The sequence below is a fragment of the Ochotona curzoniae genome, unplaced genomic scaffold (assembly GCF_017591425.1).
Source record: "Ochotona curzoniae isolate NIBS_2020 unplaced genomic scaffold, NIBS_Ocur_1.0 contig_3819, whole genome shotgun sequence".
In the NCBI taxonomy this organism is placed as follows: Eukaryota; Metazoa; Chordata; class Mammalia; order Lagomorpha; family Ochotonidae; genus Ochotona; species Ochotona curzoniae.
Genome location: NW_024466004.1, coordinates 28,823,599 through 28,847,868, shown reverse-complemented (window position 1 = coordinate 28,847,868; position 24,270 = coordinate 28,823,599).

The window sequence follows — 24,270 nt, the reverse complement described above, 5'->3', positions numbered from 1 at the left end:
TGGAGTTCTCTCTACCCATAATGAAGGCTTGACTTCCTGTGTGGAGCTGAAACTGGCAGACAAGTCTTGGTCTGGGCCTTGTGGGGACATTGAAATTCAGGGACCCTTTCCTGTCCCTCAGCTCTGCGGAAATGTTCAACAAAACCAACTCTGGAAGATGCACATTCCTTGCTCTGCATTTTCTTGTGTTTTTTTGGATGTGGGCTTCTGGGTACAAGCTGGGTGCTCAGGCTGTATGCGTGTATAAAGGGCTTTGGGGAGACCAGGCTCAGGAAGGAACCAGAGAAGATGCTTGGTTGTAGCATCAACTGCTTTTCCCTGCATGTCACCTGCATAGAGGGCTCTGAGTGAAAAGAGGTCTTTGCGAAAAAAAAAAAAAAAAATCCAAGGAAGTCCAAGATTCTTGTGGGTTTTCCAAGGCGCCCCAGGGGCTTGCCTCGTTGTCTAGCCATTGAAGCTTGGACCTGCACCACAGCATCCCATTGGAATAGCAGTTTGCATCCAGACTGCTCTACTGAAGATCCAGCTCCTTGCTAAGGCACTTGGAGGAACTGTGGTGACAGCCCAAGGTCAGGCCCCTGCATCCACCTGGGAGTTTCCTAGAATCCCCTTCCTCTTGATGTAGGTTTAATGTGGTCATTGGGGAATCATTTTATTCCATCGGATGGAAGGAATTCCCCCTTTACCCCAACACTCTCTCCACTCTGCCTTCCACATAGCAAACAGGAAGCAGGAAAGTAGGAGTGGGCCTGTAGGGTGAAGCATAGAGTGGTCTCATACCACCAACTGAGGAAGCAGGTTGCCAGGCAATCTGGTAAACCTGATGTCGTCCCAGCTCCTGGACATCTTGGCGTTGCAGAGGAATGGTGAGCTTTCCTGGGAGCAAAGGATTCTGGCTAGCTTCCAGGCATGAGTCAATCTACTCATACCAAAGAATCCTGAATGTTCCTGGAAGCCTCTACCCTTCAGGTCACAGCTGGGTTTGCTTGGCCCCCCACAAACCCCAGGAAAGCCATGTCTTCTCTACTTGAACTGTACGTCTTCCAGCGAGCTCACATGTAGTCATCTGTGTTTGAGTGTGTTCCATGGTCTAGGAGAGACACAGTAGTGCCCTGGACCAGAGTAGAAGTGAAGAAAGTATTATGGGAATGGTTGCATTTGCCAAATATTTTGAAGTCAACATGATTTGATCATTATGTGGTTACTCTACGGTCAGCTACTAGACAAAAGACAGCAGTATGAGATTCATAAGAGAAAGTCGGTTGTGGATCTGGTTGTGAGGAGAAAGATGCCCACTCCTAACTTGTATGGGACAGTTGTTTTCTAGTGTCTCGCCTTAGGAGCCTGGAACAAAATGAATGTCCTATTATCATCACTTGTAGGCACAGAAGATTCTCATGGATAGTTGGAGAAGCATCTTGCTGGGCTGTGTTTTTATTTCCCCTTCCATATTTATTTATTTTCATTTGAAAGGCAGATTGACAGGGTGATATACAGTAAAATAAATCTTTAAAAAAACGTATATCCAACAATCTGGCCTGAGTACCACAAAACAAAAATACCTATTTATCTATTTATTGCAAAATCAGATATACAGAGAGGAGAGACAGAGAGGAAGATCTTCTGTCTGATGGTTCACTCCCCAAGTGGCTGCAATGGCTGGAGCTACGCTGATCTGAGGCCAGGAGCCAGGAGCTTCTTCTGGGTATCCCACACGGGTGCAGGGTCCCAAGGCTTTGGGCCGTCCTCGACTGCTTTCCCAGGCCACAAGCAGGGAGCTGGATGGGAAGCGGGGCTGCCAGGATTAGAACCGGCATCCATTTGCGAATGCACAAATAACTCCAGAAACACATCAAAATAGACAAGCCAGGTAAGAAATGGGTGACAGAAATGAGAAGACACTTTTCAAAGAAACAAGTCCAAGTAACTAACAGACATATTTAAAAATGCTCAAGGTCCCTAGCACAAGGGGAAATTCAAATAAAAACCATACTGAGTTTCCACTTAACCCCAGTGAGAACATGAAGCGACTGCATGCTGATTGAAGTAGGACTGGGTAAACTGTGGTACATCTACTCTGTGGAATACTACTCAGCGATTAGAAAGAATGAATTGGGCCCAGTGCTGTAACCTGATGGCTAAAATCCGCACCTTAAACATGCCGGGATCTCATATGGGCAGCGGTTCATGTCCTGGCTGCTGCACTTCCATCAAGCTCCCTCTGGGTGGCCTGGGAAAACAGTAGAGGATGGCTCAAAGCCTTGGGACCCTGCACTCATGTGAGGAGCAATTGGATAGCAATTGCTTAACCGGAAGAAGCTCCTGTCTCCTGACCAGATCAGTTCAGGTCTGGCTGTTGTGGCCACTTGGAGAGTGAACCAGCCAATGGAAGATCTTTCTTTCTGTATCTCTCTCTTTGGACATCTGCCTTGCCAATAAAAATAAAATAAACCTTTAAAAAAAAAAAAAAGAATGGGACCCAGCACGATAGCGTAGCGGTCAAAAGGTCCTCACCTTGAACACACCGGAATCTCATAAGGGCTCTGGTTCTAATCCCGTCAGTCCCGCTTCCCATCCAGCTTGCTCCCTGCTTGTGGCCTGGAAAAGCAGTCGAGGTTGGCCCAAAGCTTTGGGAGCCTGCACCTGTGTGGGAGACCTGGAAGAAGCTCCTGGCTCCTGGCCTCGGATTGGCTCAGCTCCAGCTGTTGCAGCTGCTTGCTGAGTGAATCAGTGGAAGTAAGATCTTCCTCTCTGTCTGTCCTCCTCTCTATCTGCCTTTCCAATAAAAATAAATAAATAAATAAATAAAAAGAAGAAGAAAAGAAAAAAAGAATGAAATTTTACGATTTTCAACCAAATAGTCTTAATTGGCGACCATCATGCTCAGTGAAATGAACTAATCCCTAAGGGACATAAATTCTGTTTGCCCTAATATAAAACAACCTCTATTGAAAATATGAAACATAGGCCCAGCATGATAGCCTATTGGTTAAAATCCTTGCCATGCACAGGCCAGGATCCCATATGGGTGCCAGTTCTAATTCTGGTGGCTCCGCTTCCCACCCAGCTCCCTGCTTATGGCCAAAAGCCTTGGGACCCTGTACCCGCGTGGGAGACCTAGGAGAACCTCCTGGCTCCTGGCTTCGGATTAGCTCAACTCAAGCCTTTGCAGCTGCTTGTGGAGTAAATCAATGGGTGGAAGATCTTCCTCTCTGTCTCTCCTCCTCTCGGTGAATCTGGCTTTCGAATAAATAAATAAATAAATAAATAAATAAATAAATAAATAAAGTGTAAAAAAAAAAACTCACAAAGGATGTAATAGAGACCAGAGTACCAGAAATCAAAGAAAATTGAAACTTTAAAATATACCTAAGCATCAAAATATTAAACTTTCTACCATTGCCTATACCAAGTGTCATGACCCACATAAAGAGCAGAACGTTGGAGTCTAGACTACACCTGATAGACCAATGTGCTATAAAACACAGGGACAGTGGTGGGAAGAGAAGAGAATGGAGGGGGTGGGGTAAGATGGAGGAAGTCCTATGCCTGCAAAAGTGTAAAATGAAAATAAGAATAAAATGTTTTTTTTTTAAAGATTTATTTTTATTATTTTTTTATTGGAAAGGCGGATATACAGAGAGGAGAGACAGAGAGGAAGATCCTCCGTCCAATGATTCACTCCCCAAGTGAGCTCAACGGCCAATGCTATGCCAGTCCGAAGCCAGGAGCCTCTTCCGGGTCTCCCACGCGGGTGCAGGGTCCCAAAGCTTTGGGCTGTCCTCGACTGCTTTCCCAGGCCACAGGCGGGGAGCTGGAAGGGAAGCAGGGCTGCCGGGATAGAACCGGTGCCCATATGGGATCCCGGGCGTGCAAGGCGAGGACCTTTAACCACTTGCGCCACCGTGCCGGGCCCTAAAATGTTTTTTAATATTTTAAAGGTCACTACAATTATTGAATCACTATCTAAAAAGCAGAAAGAAACACTGTGGAGAATCTGTTTGAAGACTGTTTTGCTCCTCTAACCTATATATACACCAGGAAAAAAAAACTCTTGCATATAATCTGTTACAGTGTGGATATTAATTTAAAATATTCCTGAAAAAATCATTGAGAATCCTTGGTGTCCAAAGTCTTACATAAATCATTAATAATTAAGTGTGGAAACAATCAAAGCTCTGTATCTACGGGTGGTGACTCTGGGAAGTGATTAGAGTAAGTTAGGGTGTTAGGCTTGAGTGCCCTGATGGAATCACAATGTCCTTGCAGGAAGAGACTACATACACCGAGGGTCTTGTTCTCTGCCTGCTCTCTGCTCCCCGATGCTACACCCTCCAACCTCACCAGTCATTCAAACCAACAGAGCCTATCTGACCTTGGACTTCAACCTCTACAATCATACTCATAAATAGGTTAAGTATTAGTGACAGTGATGAATTGCTGATTAGTACAGAGCCCAAGGGGTGTTTCCATCTCTTCTCAGTGTATTAGCACGAAGTGCACACTGTAAATATATTCAAATTGAGCTCATATACTCATAGAAACACTATATTGAAATCTTAATTTCAGGTATTTTGACCTCAAGGAAGATCATAATTCAATGACTCAAAATTAAAACTGGCCATCTTGGTGGGAAGTGCCCAGGTGAGTTCAAACTCAAGGCTTGGGTATACAGATCTCCCAGCAGCATGGCAGCTAGGAAGACCTGGGCCAGGTCGGGCTCAATGGTTGGGGCCATAGGCTCAGCCACCACTGCCAAGCAGTGGACAAATCCTGAGTTTGCCTGCTGGCCACCTGGCCGTGAGCTCTGGGGTCTTGGGGGGTGTGGAACTGTTACTTATCCATGGATAAGGTCACCATATGTATAAGTGAGAAACGAATCCTCAGGAACTCCCAATGATAGGGCCACTGTACTTGCACATAAGTGCGAGGACTGAGACCTGGCGGTTTGGAAAGGAGAGACTGTAATATTTGTATGGGTCAGACTGACTCACCAGCCCACATGGGATTGTTAACATAGAACGTTTTTGACTACCACATGCCATTCCATGTGAAAGCTAGGGCTCATGGGCCTGTTTAGCAGGGCCAGATTCCAGTACCTGACAGAATGTCAGAACAGGGGACAGAACACATTAGGCAGGACAATGACACTAACCAGGTCCAGGAGTAGATCCTGTGGGGGATATGTGGGCCAAACCCTGCTGAAATACAAGTCCCACTGATTAGCTCAAGAGTTGGGGTGGTGATGTGCTGAGCTAGGTGTGACCATGGAACCTGCCAGCACTCACAGGTACAGGAACCGAGAATAGTCTGGGCAGGTCCAGGCTGCAGCACCCACATGGGCATCCTAAAACAAGATGTGGGACAAGCCAGGCTGCTATGTTCACCAGCTCATACAAGGCCAAGATGGAGGGACAGGCTATGCTGGGCAAGGGCCTAGTATCCACTGGCATGCAGGAGATCTGGGTCTGAGAGTGTGGGCTTAGTGAGGGAACTTGGGAAACTCCCCTAGTGAGTCATAGCTCACATTGGTGAAGATGTGGTCCAGGCCTGGGGATTGGGCAGGGTGGGCAAAGTATCTCCAACTGTTGGCAAAAGTGTGGGTTGGTCTTGGAAGCAGGTGGACCTGGCAGGGCTGAACAAATCAAAGCTCAGTGACAAGTGCAGAAACCAGGCTGGAGTGCAGGTCATGCCAGGCTGGCCATCACACCTGTGGGTTTGCATAAGGCATGGATGGGAGCAGACTGAGTAGGGCCAGGTTCCAGCACTCGCCAGTGAGAGTTGGGACTGGTGGCAGGCTGGGGCAGGCCAGGCTACAGCATCCAAAAGCAAAGCCCAAGACAGGTGAGGAGCTATGGGCCAGAGATCTGTGGCTGGGAACAGGCCTGACTGGGGAGGTAAGGGAACACCCTGGCTGGGTTGTGATTCCCACTGGGTGAATGCGAGAAACAGGATGGGGGCTGCTATCTGGTCTGGACTTGGCTACAGTGTTTGTTGGCACAAGTGTGGACTGGGTCTGGGTTCTCCAGACTGGGAATCCAGCACCAATTGGTGCTCTGGAGGACCAGGGTAGGTGTAGGTCAGGCTGGGCTAGGTCTCTGCCCCTGCTGAGCTATGCATGAGCTGTGTCTGGCTGTGGACCAGGCTAGACTGGGCTGTAATACCCAACAATAATAACTGGAATGGGTGAAGGCTGGTCAGGAAAGGCCACTGTTCTGGCTAGGACAGGAGTGAACTAAGTAGGATTGGCCCATGGAACCAATGGAGTGAGCAAAATCTGACATTGGTAGAGCTTCTGAAGGAGGAGCTTGGGAAACTCCTCTGTCGGGATATAGTCCCTGCAGGTGAGTGCAAGAACCATGATAGGGAGCAGCCCAGACCAGGCCAGGTAATGGTACCCACTGGCATATATTTGGCATAGGTCGGGGGTTAACAAGGCTGGGCCAGATCATATCACCTGCTGGCAAATCCGACCACTGAATGGAGTGAGTCAGGCCTGGTTGGACCGCAACACAAGCCAGTTCACATGAGGACCAGGATTGGAGGCAGGCTGGGCTGGGCTAGGCTGGGCTAGGCTGCCCTTACCATGAGACAGAATTAAGGGAGTTCAGAACTTGAGAAGGGTGCATGGATGAGGCATAAAGAGGAAAGAAATGGACGGGAAAAGGGGAAGGGAGGAAGGGAGGGAAAGAAAGAGAGAGCCCTGCACCTGGGGGGCCCTTTGTCTGCCAGGTGGGGGTGGGGTGGGGATTGGGAGGGATTGAGGGCAGGCCCCAGGGGACTGGTGCCTGCAGGTGAATGTCTAGGGATGATTGGTGAGTGAGCTTGGTTGGGGAAGGGGCTGGAAGATTGGGGGTGGGATTCTCAGGTGGAATGCCAGGTTACATCTGATTGGTGGATGGCTGGACTGGAGCAAATTTCATGAGGAAAGAGAAAATGGCTCCGGGTCCAGGGTGGGATATTCGAATAACTCCTTACATTCCTCCCTTTTGTTATATATAGAGGAAGAGGGGCATTGTTCTTTATGGCTCCTTGGAGGTGTTTTCTCTTGGCAGTGGTTGCAGCCTGGTGGGAGGAATGGGAGATGGAGGGACACTTCTAGTCCTGCAAAACAAACTGGTTAATGGCTTGATTAAAAAAAAAAATTGCATTTGAGTGGATGGCACTGGAATGGAGGGAAGGGTTGTTGTTAAGAGTCCCTTTGAAAAGGTGGCTTGAGCTCATTTTCTCTTAGCCAGGCCTTCTTGTACTGGATTCTTCATTACTCCTGAATGGTCAATGTAGACAGGCTAGCTTCACCAGGAACCAGAGACCCTGACTGCCTATCATCCTATCTAACTCCTCACATTTCCAAACAGAGGAGTGAACAGGGATAAAGGGACGATGACCGCTCTAGCTTCTTTGAGCTGAAAGGGGGCGTTGTTGAGTAACTACAGCAGTAGGGGGTTCTAGAGGTTCCTGGTAGAAGGTAGAAGTCATCAGATGTCTGAAGTACTGCCTGGCACTTGAAGATTTCTCTGTTGAAGTCTAGATAACAAAACACATGCTAATTATAATCTTTCCCAACCTAGCAGGTCATGAGTTCAGTTAGAAACCCAGTTGGAGGGCTCGGCGCGGTGGCGCAGTGGTGCAGTGGTTAAGGACCTCGCCTTGCATGCCCGGGATCCCATATGGGCGCCGGTTCGATCCCGACAGCCCCGCTTCCCATCCAGCTCCCTGCCTGTGCCGGGAAAGCAGTCGAGGACGGCCCAAAGCTTTGGGACCCTGCACCTGTGTTGGAGACCCGGAAGAGTCTCCTGGCTTCGGACCGGCATAACATCGGCCATTGTGCTCACTTGGGGAGTGAATCATCGGACAGAAGACCTTCCTCTCTGTACATCTGACTTTGTAATGAAAATAAATAAATCTTAAAAAAAAAAAAAAGAAACCTTTTGGGTTGTATGAAATTATTATCTGAAACAATGAAAGGATTAGTGTGTGGCATCAGAATATAAACCCATCACAGGACAGGTAAATGCAAGCTGACTTCTTGACTAACCTTAACAATTATCACATTTGATGTTTGAAAATACTATAATAGTTTTGAATCTAGCTAGGAAGCAGGCAATTGTTGCAAACCCTAAGAGTTTCAGGAAGACATTTTGCCTAGAACATAAAGCACAGCACTCAAAACATTCTGTTACAAGTCACATTGTAGACGGCACAAGATTTAAACTAGTTTTCATTTACAATAACCCAGCAGTTTATAGTATTCCAACAAGATTTTACAGAACTTTATACACTTTAAAGCAGAGGCAAGCAATCTACTAATTTATAGGCCAACAAGTCATGTACTGGCAATTGAAGAACACAAGAATCTTGAGTAGATGAGCTAAGAAATCCCAAATAACTTGGCAAATGAGAAAGACATGAAGTCTGTTTTATGGCAGTGAAGGCATCCTACTTCAGTGAAGTCTAGTAAAACCGAAGAGGGAGATGGCAAACATGCCTTGTCGAGAGCCTGGTCAGTGATACAGGCTGAGCAGTTACAGGCTTTTCCCTAGAAAAGCTTCTTTTCTGAGCTTCTAGATTAGTCTGTCACCTAAGCTAATTTGGGGCTCCTGAGACCCTGATGGTCACTGTAAGAGAGGGAAGAAACCAGAGCTAGCTAGGACGGAGAAGGCAGTGTCCAGACAGAAACTTATAGTTTTCCCTTCCACTGTGAAGCCTCCTGGGGCTCCTGGGTGCTGCTCCGAGGTGTCACTGAAGTCCATGGATGGCCTTGAGCCTGTGCAGGTTCCCAGGCTGCTTCTGTCCCATGTGGGAGATCCAATGGGAAATGAAATACTTGGCCTTCAGGGGCAGTCATATCTCTATTGACCTCTTCGGTAGTTGGGACATGGCCCTGGATGTCCTTTCTGATGATCCCTGGTGAAATGCCCGCTGCTTCTGCAATGCAGAGCACTTGGAAGGCCTCCAGGGGTCTCACCGGAACCAGGAGCACACACATCTCATCCTTCTCTGCCATGGGATCCTCTCCTGGTCTCTGAGCTAAAATACCACAGTGACCCCTTTAAGAGCATATCAGGGTACTTTCAAGTTTCTAAAGCTCTGTCCTAATGTCGAGGGCAGTTAAGAATCTAGCATCTATATATCACCTGTTCTTCGCTACATAGAATCTAATGGAATATACTCAAATTCATTCCTCAAGCATGTTAAGAAGCTGGAGGATTTCTCTGTGGTCCTAATCTCAAGGATTTGTTTCAATCAAAATTAAGAGAGTTAGCTTAGCAATTCTCATCTACGAATATTTTCATCCATAAGTCAATCGGAATAGAATAGAATAGAATAGCTTGCCACATGAACATGTACATGCATACAAGGTTTCATACATTATAAAACAAAACAGCTTTTGTAATAGCTTTTGAAAAACAAGTTTAAAGTTTTTTAAAAAGTTTTAAAGTTACCAGTTTAAAGTTACCAGTTTAGAATTACATCTTGCTCTCAGCAACCCAAATTAAATATGCTTTCAGTTGAAACCTGTAGCTTACTGTTTAACTTTAGCTCTATCTGCAATGGATGCAATAGTATCTATTAGAACCTAGACAATGAGGCATTCATTGTTAGAATTATAAAGTATCAACAAATGTAAATATCCATTTACCTCAGGCAATGCACTATGGAACCACCTGTAGGACCTTACACACACTTGTACTGTTTAGGCCTCTAGTCCTTGTTCATTAGGATAACAATTGTGATTAATAATGCAATAAATTCATTAGACTTTAGTGATATTTTGACAGTTGTACCAATAGCAACAGATATTTTACATATAACTGTTACTTTAAGTTACGGAACAAGTTGCATTTTTTTTTCTCTCTTTTCCTCTTTTTTTTTTTTTAAAGAAAGGTTAAATCACTTATCTCTTACTCCACCCCTCTCAGCTAAGGGGTGGGAGGGAAAGCTACAGAAATTTAGGCCCTGAGGGTGGCTGGGTGTGGTCAAGTCAAAAGAAACTGGAAGAGCAAGTTAGGCAAAGGGTTAAAACAGGAAAAAAGTTTTTAACAGGAAATCGTTGTCTGCTACCCAATGAGGAGAGCAAATGGAGACCTCCAGACAGAGGGGGGATGGGAGAGAAAAGGCAAAATGGCCAGACAAGATAGGATGGAGGTTGAGACCACAGATGGAGAAGGATAAGGTAGGGGTTTGTTAGAAAGATGACAAAAGAGATGGGGCAAGCATGTGGCACCAGGGCCCTGGAAGAGGGCACTCGGGTTTCCTACTTCATGGCTAGGAAACTATGGAAAAGACAGACAGAAATCTGAGAGTGAAGAGGGAGTGAGACCTCCCACATTTTCCGAATGCATGCAGTATTTAACTAGATCCCGGAGGATGTCCGAATCCAAAGTGCCATTAACCGGCCAGGTGGAGGAGTTAGCTAGGGAATACTGGGGCCAATCCACATTACAGAGGCATATTAGAGTTTTACGTTTTAGGTAACGAGCCAATTCAAGGGTTTCTAAATTTGCTAGAAGACAGCCCAAGGGGATGTTGGGAGGAACTGGCGATGAAAAAATAGCTCCCATGATTAAAACTCAGGACTGATTACCACAGTGGACCTGGTGGTCAGGAAAAAATGGCTATCGTAGAAGGTTGTCACTCCCTACGTAAGGGACCAGCCAGGTCCCAAATCACCGCCTGTATCCGAAGTCATTAACAGCCCAGCAGCCTGACTCGGAGGTCCAGGGGGCCCCCACAGTGACCCAGTGGTTGGGGGACTTCCAGCCCAGCGGCTTAGAGACACGGCACCTTGCCAGGGTTTACAAGTTTACAGAACTGGTCTCCTAAAAGCTCCCCAAAGTGGAAAATCAGACCTAGTTGGAGGAGCACAAATGTGCTAAGCAACACCCAAAACTCCAAGGGCTGAGGGAGGGAACCCTACCTATAACAGTGTATGCATGCAACACCTTAGCATCTGGAATGATGGCGAATACCTCGTGTGCTCCATGTGGAGATGGAGTATCAGGGGCACGCGTCTGGGTTATGTCGTTGCTGGATGGAGGCAGATGGTAGCACGATCAGGTCAGATGAATTCAGGAACAGCCACGTGGAGGTTGAGAATTCTGAAACTAGCAGGTTCAGGCAAAGTCAGAAACGGGCCGAGGAAGGCAAAATCAGAAACAGGCCGTTGGAGATGAATTCGTGAACTGGTGGGCAGATGGAGACGGATTCTGATGACTGTTAATGAGTCTCTGTGGCGCAGATGAAGGCAGTTATAGACAGATCGCAGTTCTCACAGTTTGGATCCTGGTAGTGGCCAAAGGCCCTAAGGCCTCGCAGCCAAGTGCCGGGGGAAACCGACCGGCCACAACACCAAATGAAATGGCGCCGGGTCCAGAGTGGGATATTCGAATAACTCCTTACAACTACGATTTCATGATCATAACGGACAATGCGAGAAAGCTGTCCGCTTTATTTATGCAGAAGCAGTCGAAGTCTGGCTCAGACTTTTTACGTCATGGTCAAGTGGGTGTTTCCAAGGATAATTCTGCCATTTGTTTCACCTAAACACTCTAGAAGATCCTGCTACAATTCTTATTCTACAACTCAATCTTGTATCACAAAGAAAAGGAGAACCTAAAGATCAAGGAAAGAATGAAGTCCTAAATACAGGTCCCTTGGTTAGCATAAGGTCAATGGGGACAGCCAAGACAGTAGGAATAATAGAAGGCCCTTTTGCAAGATGTTATTATTGACATTAACTTCCAAGCTCACATTGAGTAAAAAAGCCAACTCCACAGTAGCAAACAATGCCTGAATGGATTAGAATTCTTCTGCAGGGTGGTCCAGTGTCCATGCAAAGGAAAGTGGAGCTGCATTCAGGTGGTTGTAGAGACAACCACTGGGCCCTGCCATACAGACCCCAATACTCCCCTGCTGGACCACGGCTTCCACTGGGGTGCGTGAGACTGGGGATTAGAGCAGAACAGGCTGGCAGGGCTAAACACCTGATGGCCTTGTGTTAGCTGGATCAGAGGAAAACCTGGCTGTGAAGAGTGTTCCTACAGGTGCATGCATAAGCCAAAGTGGGTGTGAGTTGGTTGGGCTTTGCTGCAGCGTCGGCTAGCAGATACTGACACATGGGGGCTATTCTGTCAAGTTAAACTGCAGAACCACCTGGAGAGTGCAAGATCTGGGAGTGGGGAGTAGTCCCCTTAGGGAAACAGTGGGTACCTCCTCCTTGGGTTATCACTGACACTGCTGAGCATGAGAACCAGGACTGGGGCAGGCATGGCTAGACAGAGAGTGTCTATGTGTGGGCTGGAGAGTGGGACTGGTTGGGTTGAACTAGGCTTCAATGCCCATTGACATGTATAAGAACTGAATGGGATGTGGGACAGACTGGACCAGTCTGCTGTACATACTGGCAAGCACGGGAACCAGGGAAGGCGGAGGTCTGGTGGGGGTTATTTGGGCTGCTCCGACTAGGCTGCAGCTCCCATTAGTGTATGTGAGGGCCGAGTGTTTGGTGGGCAAGATTGGACTAGGCTGCAACACCCATTGATTTGTGTACAAGACAGGGCTGGAGACAGAACTGACCCAGCAGTTACAACGACCACCATGTGCATAAGCTGATTGGGGTGAAAGACTGTGTAGGACTCTGTATTGGGAAGCACACACAAGAACCACGTGTGAGATCACCTCATGTAAAGTTTCTTTGGGGATCCCTCTAATCGGATTGCTGAATTCAGAATAATGAAAAGTATCACAGGTGCCATGGTCTGACCACAGAGTGCATGTGTCAGAGCCGGGCCTCCTCAATGGCTTAGACTGAGCAGTGGACCGCATATCCAGGTGCACATGGAAGATATGGCAGTACATTGGAGTTTACAGGGGACACCTGGTACAACAACAGAAGATGGATGAAAAAACAAATTGATCAATTACCCCAGCCAAGTATTGGCAGTGAATATTTGGGCAAAAGGACTATGTCAACCAGCAGATTCTGGAAAGATTTCAACGTGCTTGGAGTGGCGAGACTGGCAGTAATTCAGAACTGTTGAACTATCAAAGCCTCTTGAGCAGGACCCTCAGAGCATGTCCTGCATCAGGGACCTGGGGTGATGTCGCATGGCTGTCCTCCATCCAAGGGAACAGAGGTGTTTGGGAGACTGAGCGTGGCTTCTCCCCCTTACTTCTGTCTTTCCCTAGATACAAGAAAGAAAAAAAGAAAATGTGGAAATAATGGTCTCACTCACTTTCCTGTAGCCTTGACCCTTATCACCAAATCAACTATGTGAAAATCATTAAAAAATACAAATGATTTAAAAAATAGAGTAGGAGAGACACAATAGTGTGCCAAGTGATGGAAGTATTGCAAATGGTAGCATTTGGAGAATATTTTGAAGTCACTTTAATTTGATGTGGTTGTTCTATGATCAATGACTTGACAAAAGATAACAGGATTGGGATTCATCAGAGAAAATCACTCATGAGTCTGGTTGTGAGAAAAAATTCGATTCGGCATTGAACATTAGCAACTACTCCAAATTTTAGGGAACAGTGGTTGTCTAGTTTATTGCCTTAGGATCCCGGAACGCAAGAATATCCTATCATCAATGGTAGACACAAAGAGGTTTCTCATGGAGAGGTGGAGAAGGGTCTGGCTGGGCTGGGCTTTATTTTTTCTCCAAAATTAATTTATTTTCATTTGAAAGGCAGGTGTACAGAGTGAAAGACATGCAGAAAGATACACAGCCCCAGAGGAGATTCCGGACTCTCCGTTCACACACCCAGGGTGATGACCATTGAGGCCAATTTAGAGTGAACCTGCAGATGAATATCTTTCTCCATAGCCTCCTCCATGTAAATCTGGCTTTCAAATATAAATAAATATATATGGAAAAATAAAAGCACAGAGCAACAAGACCCTTCTCCACCTCTCCGTGAGAGAACTTTCTATACCTACCAGTGATGATAACAGAATATATGTTTTGTTTCCGGTTCCTAAGGCAGAACACTTGATTTATGAGGGATTTTCTCTAATGACTCTGATACGGCTATCCTTTGTCTAGTAACTGACCATAGAATAACCACATAATGACCAAATGTAACTGGTTTCAAAATGTTTGTACATATGTATTTCTCTTTATTGGAAGGCAGATTTACAGAGAGGAAGACATGGAGAGAGGTTTTTCATCTGCTGATTCACTCTGTGAATTGGCACTAAGGTGATCAGAACCTCTTCCGGATCTCCCACTCGGTGCAGATCCCAAAGTTCTGGGGGGATCATTCGCTACTTTCTCAGGCTAGAAGCAACAAGCTGGATGGAAGTGGAGCAACCGGAACATGAGCACGCATCCTATTGGGTTTGTTTGTTTGTTTCTTTTGCTTTTTAAAGATTTATTTTATTTATATTGCAAAGTCAGATATACACAGAGGAGGAGAGACAGAGAGGAAGATCTTCAGTGCGATGATTTACTCCCCAAGTGACCACAACAGCAGGTGTTACACCAATTTAAAGCCAGGAGCTCTTCCAGGTCTTCCACGCGGGTATAGGGTCCAAAGTCTGGTCCTCGACTGCTTCCTCAAGGCCACAAGCAGGGAGCTGGATGGGAAGTGCAACTGCAGGTTCTAGAACTGGTGTCCATTTGGGATTCTGGCACGTTTAAAGCGAGGACTTTAGCCGCTAGGTCACACTGCGCTGGGCCTACGCTATCGATTTTTAAATGTTCTTTGTTCAGTAGCAGGCTCAGGTAAGTGACCTGGTGATCTAGTTATTTAGAAGGGATGCAGTTGGATTTGGGGCCGTGGCTTCATGTCCAGCTTTTGGAATCTAGGTACTTGTCTTGCAGCCTATTCATGGGATTAGTACGTGTGCTTTCAAAAGATGTGTTGATTGAATTACTTGAAAGACAGGATCACAAAGTGAGAATAGGAGCCCTTGTTCACCTTTGAGGACACTCCACAATCCTGGACTTCCGGGCAGCCCTTTCTTTTTTGCAGGAAAGCCCTCTTTTCACTCAGAGCTCTCTATGCAGGTGACACTCAGGGAAAAGCAGTTGATGCTGCAACCAAGCATCTTCTCTCTGGTTCCTTCCCGAGCCTGGGCACCCAACACCTTACACACGGACAAATGCATCTCAGCCTCAACCTGAGCACCCAGCCTGTAGCCAGAAGCCCCTTCTCGGCTCTCTACCCACATCCAAAAGACACAAGCAAACGTAGAGCAAGGAATGTGCATCTTCCAGAGTTGGTTTTATTGAATATTTCTGCAGAGCTGAGGGACAGAAAAGGGTCCCTGAATTTCAATGTCCCCACAAGGCCCAGACCAAGACTTGTCTGCCAATTTCAGCTCCACACAGGAAGTCAGGCCTTCATTATGGGTAGAGAGAACTCCAGTGGAACAGAATGCAATCAAGCGAATTCAAACCGAGGGCAAGCAGAAACCCAAGCGTGATGGTCAAGCTCATGTTTCTAAGAGGTAACTTGCTGAGAATGGACTGTCTTGCCTGCGAGATGACAGCAAGGTCGTCCTCAGTCAGGGGCCGGCTCTGGACACATCGCAGCATCTCGAGGCCTAGGGAGGGAGAATCCAAAGCTGAGAGAGAGGACTCAGGACAGTGGCACCAATGCAATCCAACGCCCCTCCCTCAGGGTCATTGTAGGTGAGAGAGCCACCTTCTCACTAGCCTCCCCACATGACCCATGACCACCTGCCACCACCTTCTCCCTGAGTCCCGTTATGCCACACAAACACCTGAGGCCTTCCTGTTTCCCAGTGCAGAGCCAGGAGCAGCTGATTTCAGTCTCCAAGACATCCTCCTACAATGCCGTGCAGCCCAGCCAGGAACCCTCTACCTGCCACAATGCAAACAGGGAGACCTACCTTGGGCCCGAACCAATGAGTCAGGGCTCCCCACTCTGCCGATCATGTCCATCACCCACTGGCGTGCACGAAGGGATCCGGCAACACTGACTCATGTCTGTCCATGGGTTGTGAACCACCTCTCCAGCTGGATGAGGGTGTGGCTGTTGACTTCAATGTGGTGAAGGGAGGCATCCCCAGGACCTGTGAGCATAAGAGGTGACCAAAGGGCTGAGTCAACCACCTGGAGAAAGGATCCTCGGCCACCAGGCCATGGCAAGGCAGGGCAGGACAGGCTGGAAAAGCCTCAAGAGAGGGATGGGAGAGGAGGCTCACCAAAGAACACCTACCAAATATTTGCTCCTCTTGTTCCTCTTTGATGTAAAGCACAGACGGTTGCTCAAAATGCTCGGGCACCATCCACCACAACCTCTGGATGTCGGTGCTGCTTTCCAGGTCATACATGGCTCCCAGCTGACTCTCCACAGGGAGAAATCCAGGAAACTGCCGCCCCACCAAAGCCTTGCAGGAGTATGGAAGGGCCCACCACCTGCCTAACATACAGTCCTCAAAGAACCCACCCTTGGTCCCACCCTACAGAGACAACACACTCCTGCAGCCTCTCCCAACAAGATCCACTCAAGCTGGGCCTGCCTTCATCCTGAGCTTATCACACCCTGCTGAGCTCTGGAATCAGGGCTGGCCCTTCTGATGCCCAGGAGGCAAAATGCTCTTCACTCTGATGCCTGAGGACTTGGGAACAATCACCTTTGCTGGGCGTGTGCAGGGCCAGGACTGGAGGGTGGAAGCTGTTCAACAGCAAGGTTCTCCATTACACTCTCAAATGTGGACAGGAACCCCCAGGCAACCAAGGACCACACAGGTGCCTTCTAACAAGCCTAGGCCATTAATTACACCGCAGCCACATAGGGCCAATACATAGGAACCTCAGCCTTTCATTATGGTTTTGTGGAGAGGTCACAATTTCATTGAGCTGAGTGCTTTTGAGGAATGTTTAGGGAAACACCGAGCAGTTTTCTACATGAGACTATTTGGGCTCAACCGTAGAAGGGTTAATCTTAGAACTGGGGATATTGAAGGAGTCCTCTGACCATAGAGAGCCACTGACTTCCCGTGATCCCAAACACAGTGTCAGAGTGGCCCTTCTTTAGCTTGTTCCATCACAACCGTTAATGGGTCACTGACTCCAAGAGTGTGAAACACATGTTTCTCTTTGGGAGATGATTTCAACAAAATTGTCCTAGAAATGAAAACTAATAAAAATTTATTAGCAAATTGTTTTGTATCATCCTAGAAGTTGACGTGCTATGAGCTTGGTATGTTTTCCCCAAGTGGATGAAGCCCATTTGAAGGTGAGGCAGTGAAGGCAGTATGTCTTTCTCTCTCTCTCTTCCTCTCCTTCGCTCTCTCTAACTTTCCCTTTTAATGCATTTAATAAGTCTTAGAACAACAACAGCAACAACAATGCACCTCTTGCTGGTCCTCTGCATACCTGACAGCCAGCAGCAGTAACGTGTCCAGCTCCGCCTGTTGCAGCCTTCTGGGGACTGGACCAGCACATGCAAGATCTTTCTGTCTCTGTCTCTCTCCTTCTCTCTCTGTCATCCTGCCTATCAAATAGTTCAGTCAATAAGTATTCTTCAAACACTCAGGATAATCCCACAAATAGGCCACAACAACAGCCAAGATTGCAGCTGCAATGGCTTGAGCTCAGCCAATCTGAGGCCAGGTGCCAGGCATCTCTTCTGGCTCTCTCATGTGGATGAGGGTCCCAAGGCTTTGGGCTGTCCTCAACTGCTTTCCCAGACCACAAGCAGGGAGCTGGATGGAAAGTGGAGCAGGTAGGACATGAACCATTGTCCATATGAGATGTCTGTACTTGAAGGTAGAGGATTAGCCAGTTGAACCATCACAACAATCCCAATACTATGTCTTGGGAGTTGCATATATTTGGCCCTACTTTCTTCCAAAATTGTGACATTGATAATTCTAGTTAATCAGGATGAGTAATATTTAAGAGGGTAAGAAATGCAGTAATAGGAAGTATTGCTTAAATCAGAGAAGGAACATATGCCAATAGGAGGAAGCCCAGGCATAACATGACAAAGGCTCAGCACTGATTTTTACTTCTCCTCTTCCAATTTGTGTGGGCCTACTCCTCAAGCCTGGGAAAGGATACTTATAACTGCTGCCCCAAGTCATATACATAGTAATCCCCAGGACAAGAAAAGAGAAATCTGTTTTTCTGGTCTCTTTTCAGAATAGACATAATCTATCCTAGACACCCTTTCAGATTTTCTCTCATTTTATGATAGATACAAGTGCTATTTTCTAAAGCAGTCATTGGCAGGAATATGGTGATCATAACCAGTGAGGTTAATCGTTTGTCGTGGAAATGATGTTGGGAATTATTGTCCATCACCATTCAGGAAAGACAAGACCAGAAATACATTAAGTGTGTTTGGTTTCTGCATTTGTTTAGCACTCTTTCCTGCTTATAGAAAATTGCTGATACTTCAGGTTTTAGATCTGCTTGTCTTCCTATGAGTGTACTTCCATCAGGACTCATGCAAAATCCAAGGTGCACAGTTACAGGAAGATACTGAATAAGGACAATTACTGCCATCTGTTATGCTTGCCATTCAGGGCCTTTTCCGTTGAAGATTGTGCTCAACTAACAAAACTTACCACGCACCCTTAGCTGTGTTTTTAGCTCCATTGTAATTGGAAAGTGGTTCTTATAATCATTCATGAAAAATTTAAGAACTGGCTTCTTATTTTATAAATATGTTTCCTTCATGCAATCTGACCTTTTTTTTTGTAAGATTTATTTATTTTTATTGGAAAGGTGGATCTACAGAGAGGAGAGACAGAGAGGAAGATCTTCAGTGCGATGGTTTATTCCTCTAGTGACCGCTACAGCTGGTGCTGTGCCAATCTGAAGCCAGGAGACAGGAGCCTCTTCCAGGTCTCCCATACGGGTGCAGGGTTCCAAGGCTTTGGGTCATCCTCCACTGCTTTCCCAGGCCACAAGCAAGGAGCTGGGTGGGAAGCAGGGCCAGCTGGGATTAGAACCGGTGACCACATAGGATCCCGGCGCATGCAAGGTGAGGACTTTAACCACTATGCTATTGCGCCGGGCCCCATGCAATCTGACTTTACAAAGCTTTCTTGTAAATGTTAACTGGTTGCTTTGTTTCAGCAGAAGACTAATGTTTTGAAAGTGGATATTGAAATGTGTACAGAACTAGCTAGATCAGATTTCTCAAGTAGAATGCCAAATTTCTTGATATCGCAGTTGCCATTTATAAATGTTTTAGAATTTCACATTTCCCCCTCTCAGTACGAAAGTCGTAACAAGGAACCATAGGGAAGTAATAATGTGTAATAATCTTCTGTTCTCAAGAATTTCCTCAAAGTTCAGTAATGCTGACGAAATAGCTAACAGAACACTTGGAAACAGGCAACATCAGATGTAATCAAGTCATTGATCTTGGCTTGGATTGTTGGTTAATCTGTCATTTGAAATAATGGAAACAGAGCCTCCAGCCAGGAGCTGCAGTCAGTATCACTCATTCCTTCTTCGAGGTCAGAGTGGGACCTGTGGTCCATGCTCCTGGGCAGGGCAGTTGCTTTCTGCACTCTGAGTTGGCCAGACTTTGGTTTCCCTACGGTTTCCCCATCGGCTTCCGGCTTTCCTGTTCCCCGGCATACATAAATCTTTGTCTTTATTTTGTCTCAAGTCTTTGAGAAAAGCAGTCTGCCTACCCAGGGTAAGAAAGACACCCTGTGCCTGGTAGAGAAGGACGGGAGGAAAGAAACCACTGGGGTGGAAGACAGAGGAGAGAAAGAAAGAATAGAAAGAGTGATGTTGGGTCCGCTGTGATAGCGTAATGGTTAAGGTCCCCACCTTGAACGCACTGGGATCCCATATGGGCGCCAGTTCCAATCCCAGCAGCCCCATTTCCCATCCAGCTCCCTGCTTGTGGCCTGGGAAAGCAGTCGAAGACGACCCAAAGCCTTGGGACCCTGCACCTGTGCGGGAGACCCAGAAAGAAGTTCCTGGCTCCTGGAAATCTGCCAATAAAACAAATGAATCTTAAAAAAAAAAAAAAAAGCAAAAAACGAGGGGTGTCTGGTCTCCTGAGAGGTGCCGTCTGCCGCATAAGATGTACATGTAGGCTCGTGGTATTTCTCACAATTGAACCTCAGGGGCTCCCTGCTCACTCTCAATTTCCAGCATAAAACTCTGATGTGTTGAGAGGAAAGGCTCAAAGTGGGACCCAGGCATGGTGACTTGATGTTGGCCATGCACCTGCTTAAAGACAGGTGTTCAAGCTACTTGTCCCAGACAGGGAATTCACACGGTCCTGTGAGCTGCCTTCAAATTACATCCCCAGTTCACACATTTGCAGGGATGAGGACAAAATTGCTTGCTGACTATTCTGCAACTAAAAAAATTTCAGTTTGTTTCTTAGTGACATGGGGAACACATTTCACTGTGGTTGTCGTTAAACTATTCTGAAAGGTCTTTTTAAAAGATATTTGTAACCAAAATTTTAATCTCAAGGATTCTCACAAAGTTTAGCTCTAGAGTACGCACTTGAACTTGTAGGACATCTCAAATCCCAGTAAAGACTGTTACACAGCTATGCATTTGACACTACAATCAAATAAGGAACTTGTGATCTCAGCAAAGGTTAACTTTCTCAAAACTTAACAAATAGTTAGTATATAACTAACTGGACAACCTCTTCTCAGAATAAGAGTAGTTATTTTTCAAAAAAACTTAATCAGTCTTAATATTGTAGCTTATATTTTTACCTGCTGGCTTGTAGCACAACAGCTTTTTTTTTACTTCTTTTTATTATTATTATCATTTTATGATATAGTTCCATAGGCCTTGGGATTTCCCTTATCTCCTCCCCAATTCCCTTCCCCCCTCTCTGAGTTCCTCTATATCATTACTAAAGTATAGTTTTTCATATACAGTCATATGTCCATCATTGTGGGCATGGACAATGACAGAGTCCAGCATGCTATTGTGAAGATAGGGCAAACAGTTACATTGGGAATCCATCTCTGTCTGGAAGCACAAGTGCACATCGCATCGTACCCCACATCTGGACATGATCGTCTCCTTTACACAGTTACTATACATCCCCTTAAATGAAAAGCCACAATACAAAATCAACAAGAGGAAGAAAAAAAAGAAATTAACAACACCATGAAGTTAAATAACATGCTACTGAATGACTAATGTGTCTCTGAAGAAAAAGAAAATGAAGAGCCTTCTTGAAGAAAATGATGCTTCTGTATGATCTATGAGTCATTGAATAATTTAATCAGAAGAAAGTGTCTTGAAGAGTTGGAACTCACAAAAACATTCCATGACCTATAGTCCGTGGATCTTTGTTGGTGAAATGTGACTCCTGTAGGAAACAAATAGATGGGTTTTGTTTTTAATCCAGTCTGCTAATCTATGATGTTTGATCAGTTTAAGTCATTTACATTCAGGGTAAATGTATGGGTGATAATTTCTTTTTTCTTTTTTTTTAAGATTTATGTTTTATTGCAAAGTTAGATACACTGAGAGGTAGAGAGACAGAGAGGAATATTTTCTGCCCAAAGATTCACTCCCCAAGTGACCACAATGGCTGGTGCACCAAAGCCAGCAGCCCAGAACCTCTTCCAGGTCTCCAGGGGTGCAGGATCCCAAGACTTTGGGCCATCCTCGACTAATTTACAGGGCACAAACAGGGAGCTGGACGGGAAGTGAAGCAGCTGGGATTAGAATTGGTGACCATATGGGATCCTGGCGCGTTCAAGGGTAGAACTTTATATACTAGACCTCCACGCTGGGCCTGTGGGTGATAATTTCATTCTGTCATTTTAGCAACGGGTTGTTCATTGGTTTAGTCTTTTGTTGTTATTTTGCTGGATGTTCTTCACATTTGCCTTTGGTTTTGGTGGGTGCTATTCCTCTTCTCTGTCAAGAGAACATCTTTAAGTATCCTTTGTACGGCAGCTTTAGAAGAGGCATATTCTTTTAACTTTTCTTTATTGTGGAAGAATTTTATTTCATCTTCAAAAACAAAGGAAAGCTTTGCTGCACCAACGATTTTTTGCTATTAGAATTTGGAATATGTCACTCTATTCTCTTTTGGCCTGTACAGTTTCCTGTGAGAGGCCTCTGGTGGGTTTAATTGGCATATCATTATATGTCAGTTGATTTCTTTCATGTGCACATTTAAGGTTCTTTTCCTCATGTTCAATTGAAGCGAGCTTGATTATCATGTGTTGTGGTGAAGATGGCTTTGATTAATACTGTTGGGAGTTCTGTGCCCCTCCTGGATGTTTCCAAGATTTTCACTAGATTAGGGAAATTTTCCCTTATTATCTCATGGATTAGATTTTTAAAAAAGATTTATTTATTTATTACAAAGCCAGGTATACAGAAAGAAGGAGAAACAGAGAGGAAGATCTTCCGTCCGATGATTCACTCCCCTAGTGACCGCAATGGCTGGTGCTGTGCCAATCCGAAGCCAGGAACCAGGAATCTCTTCTGGGTCTCCCACACAGGTGCAGGGTCTCAATGCTCTGGGCTGTCCTATACTGCTTTCCTAGGCCACAAGCAGGGAGTTGGATAGGAAGTGGAGCTGCCAGGACTAGAATCGGTGACCATATGGGATCCTGGCGCGTTCAAGGTGAGGACTTTAGCCGCTAGCCCACACCACTGGGCCCTCATGGAATAGATTTTTAAACCTAGTTTCTCTTTCTGCACCTTTGGGACTCCCATAACTCTTATACTTGGCCTTTTAATAGTGTCTTTCAATTCTTGAATACTTTTTTTTTTAAGCTTGATCTAGCTTTGCTTCCATTATTTTTGTTTCCCCCTGGTGTCAGGAAATATATTCCAATTCTGAGATTCTTTCTTCTGCTCCCTTCATTCTACCTTGGAGGCTCTCCACTGTACTTTTAATTTGTTTCACTGTATTCTTCATTTCTGATGAATCAGCTTTCATTTGACTCATTTCCAGTGTGACATATACCTTAAATTGCTTGAATGACTGTATTATATGTTTCTTGTTGTTGATAAGAAGTTGTATAACAAGTGTTTTGAATTCTGTATCCTTCATTTTCTCAATGTCTTCCTCAGTGAACTCTGAGGTTCCCAAAGACTTTCTGCTCCTTTGCAAGGAAGCCTTCAGTAATATTCATTGTGCATCTGTCTCTTCTTTTGCTCTTGGTCATTGTACTTCTGGTTATCATATCTTTTCTTCCTGGGGCACGATTCTAACCCGTGTAACCCACAGATCTACAGTTTGATTTTAATTACTGCAATTAGTATATGGCTCTTTGTTTGCAGTCAGTTGTGTCACTCCCTCCAGTGAGTTATATGTCTGAGTTCTTATGTTAGACTTCCACCATCGTCTTCGTAGCCCCAGCTCCTGGCTCACCATTCTCCACCTGTCGTGATTCCATGCTGAGGCTGCACCGTTGTCTGTACCCCTCTCTCCCACTAAAGGTTTGAGCAGGTCTCAGGGTTAGGGAGACACCAGGTGTCCTATATAGTAGGTTGGGAGTGGTGCCGATCTTGCCAGAACCTGTTAGCCGTTAGATTTGAGGGCCACATGGACCTATTTTGATCCATAGTCAGTATTATTTTTCTGTGGGAACAGTGCATGCAATGCACTGAACTCAGTGAGTTCTTGCAGAGCTCAGCACATGTGCAGCTCATTGTCATCTCTGCAGTCTTAAAACTTTTGCTACACTGTAAGAAATGGTGTCTGATGTGCCACCACTGGAGTTCTTGATCCGCTGGCCCTCAGTTCTGAGTGCTACCCGGACCTGTGGGTGGTGGAACCTATAGGATGCCATATTGATGTAGTTCACTGAATCAGAAATGAGTTCACTCCAAGCCCAGTGCATGCACAGTCCTGGCCATAGCCCTTGCCTCCTTAAACAAAATTGTGCCTGATTCAGCTCTAGGGGCTGGATTGGGCTGTGACATCCACCCTGTTTCCCACATAACCCTTCTGGGACCTGCTGCTCTGTCTCTGTTCCAGGTTAAATCAAACAGACCAGCAGGACGGGCAGGTCTTTGTCTGGTTTACCTCCTGAGGTCCTGGTGAACATCCCTTTCCACTGTGTTGCTGTTGGAGTTCTGGCTGCTGGTGCAATTCGGATTACCATTGAGTGAATGCCACTGGGGTATCAGTCACTGCAACACCACACTGCTGTGCCCGCTGCTTTCCTGTGTCTGTCAGTCTCCAGGTACCCTTCTGCTGTTGTTCTCTTTTCTTCCATCTCCTGGAATGTGCCCTCTCTGTTTCACACTAGGTGGTTTCTCCATACATTTAAAGTGTCCTTATCCTATTCTTCTTGATTCGATATCATTA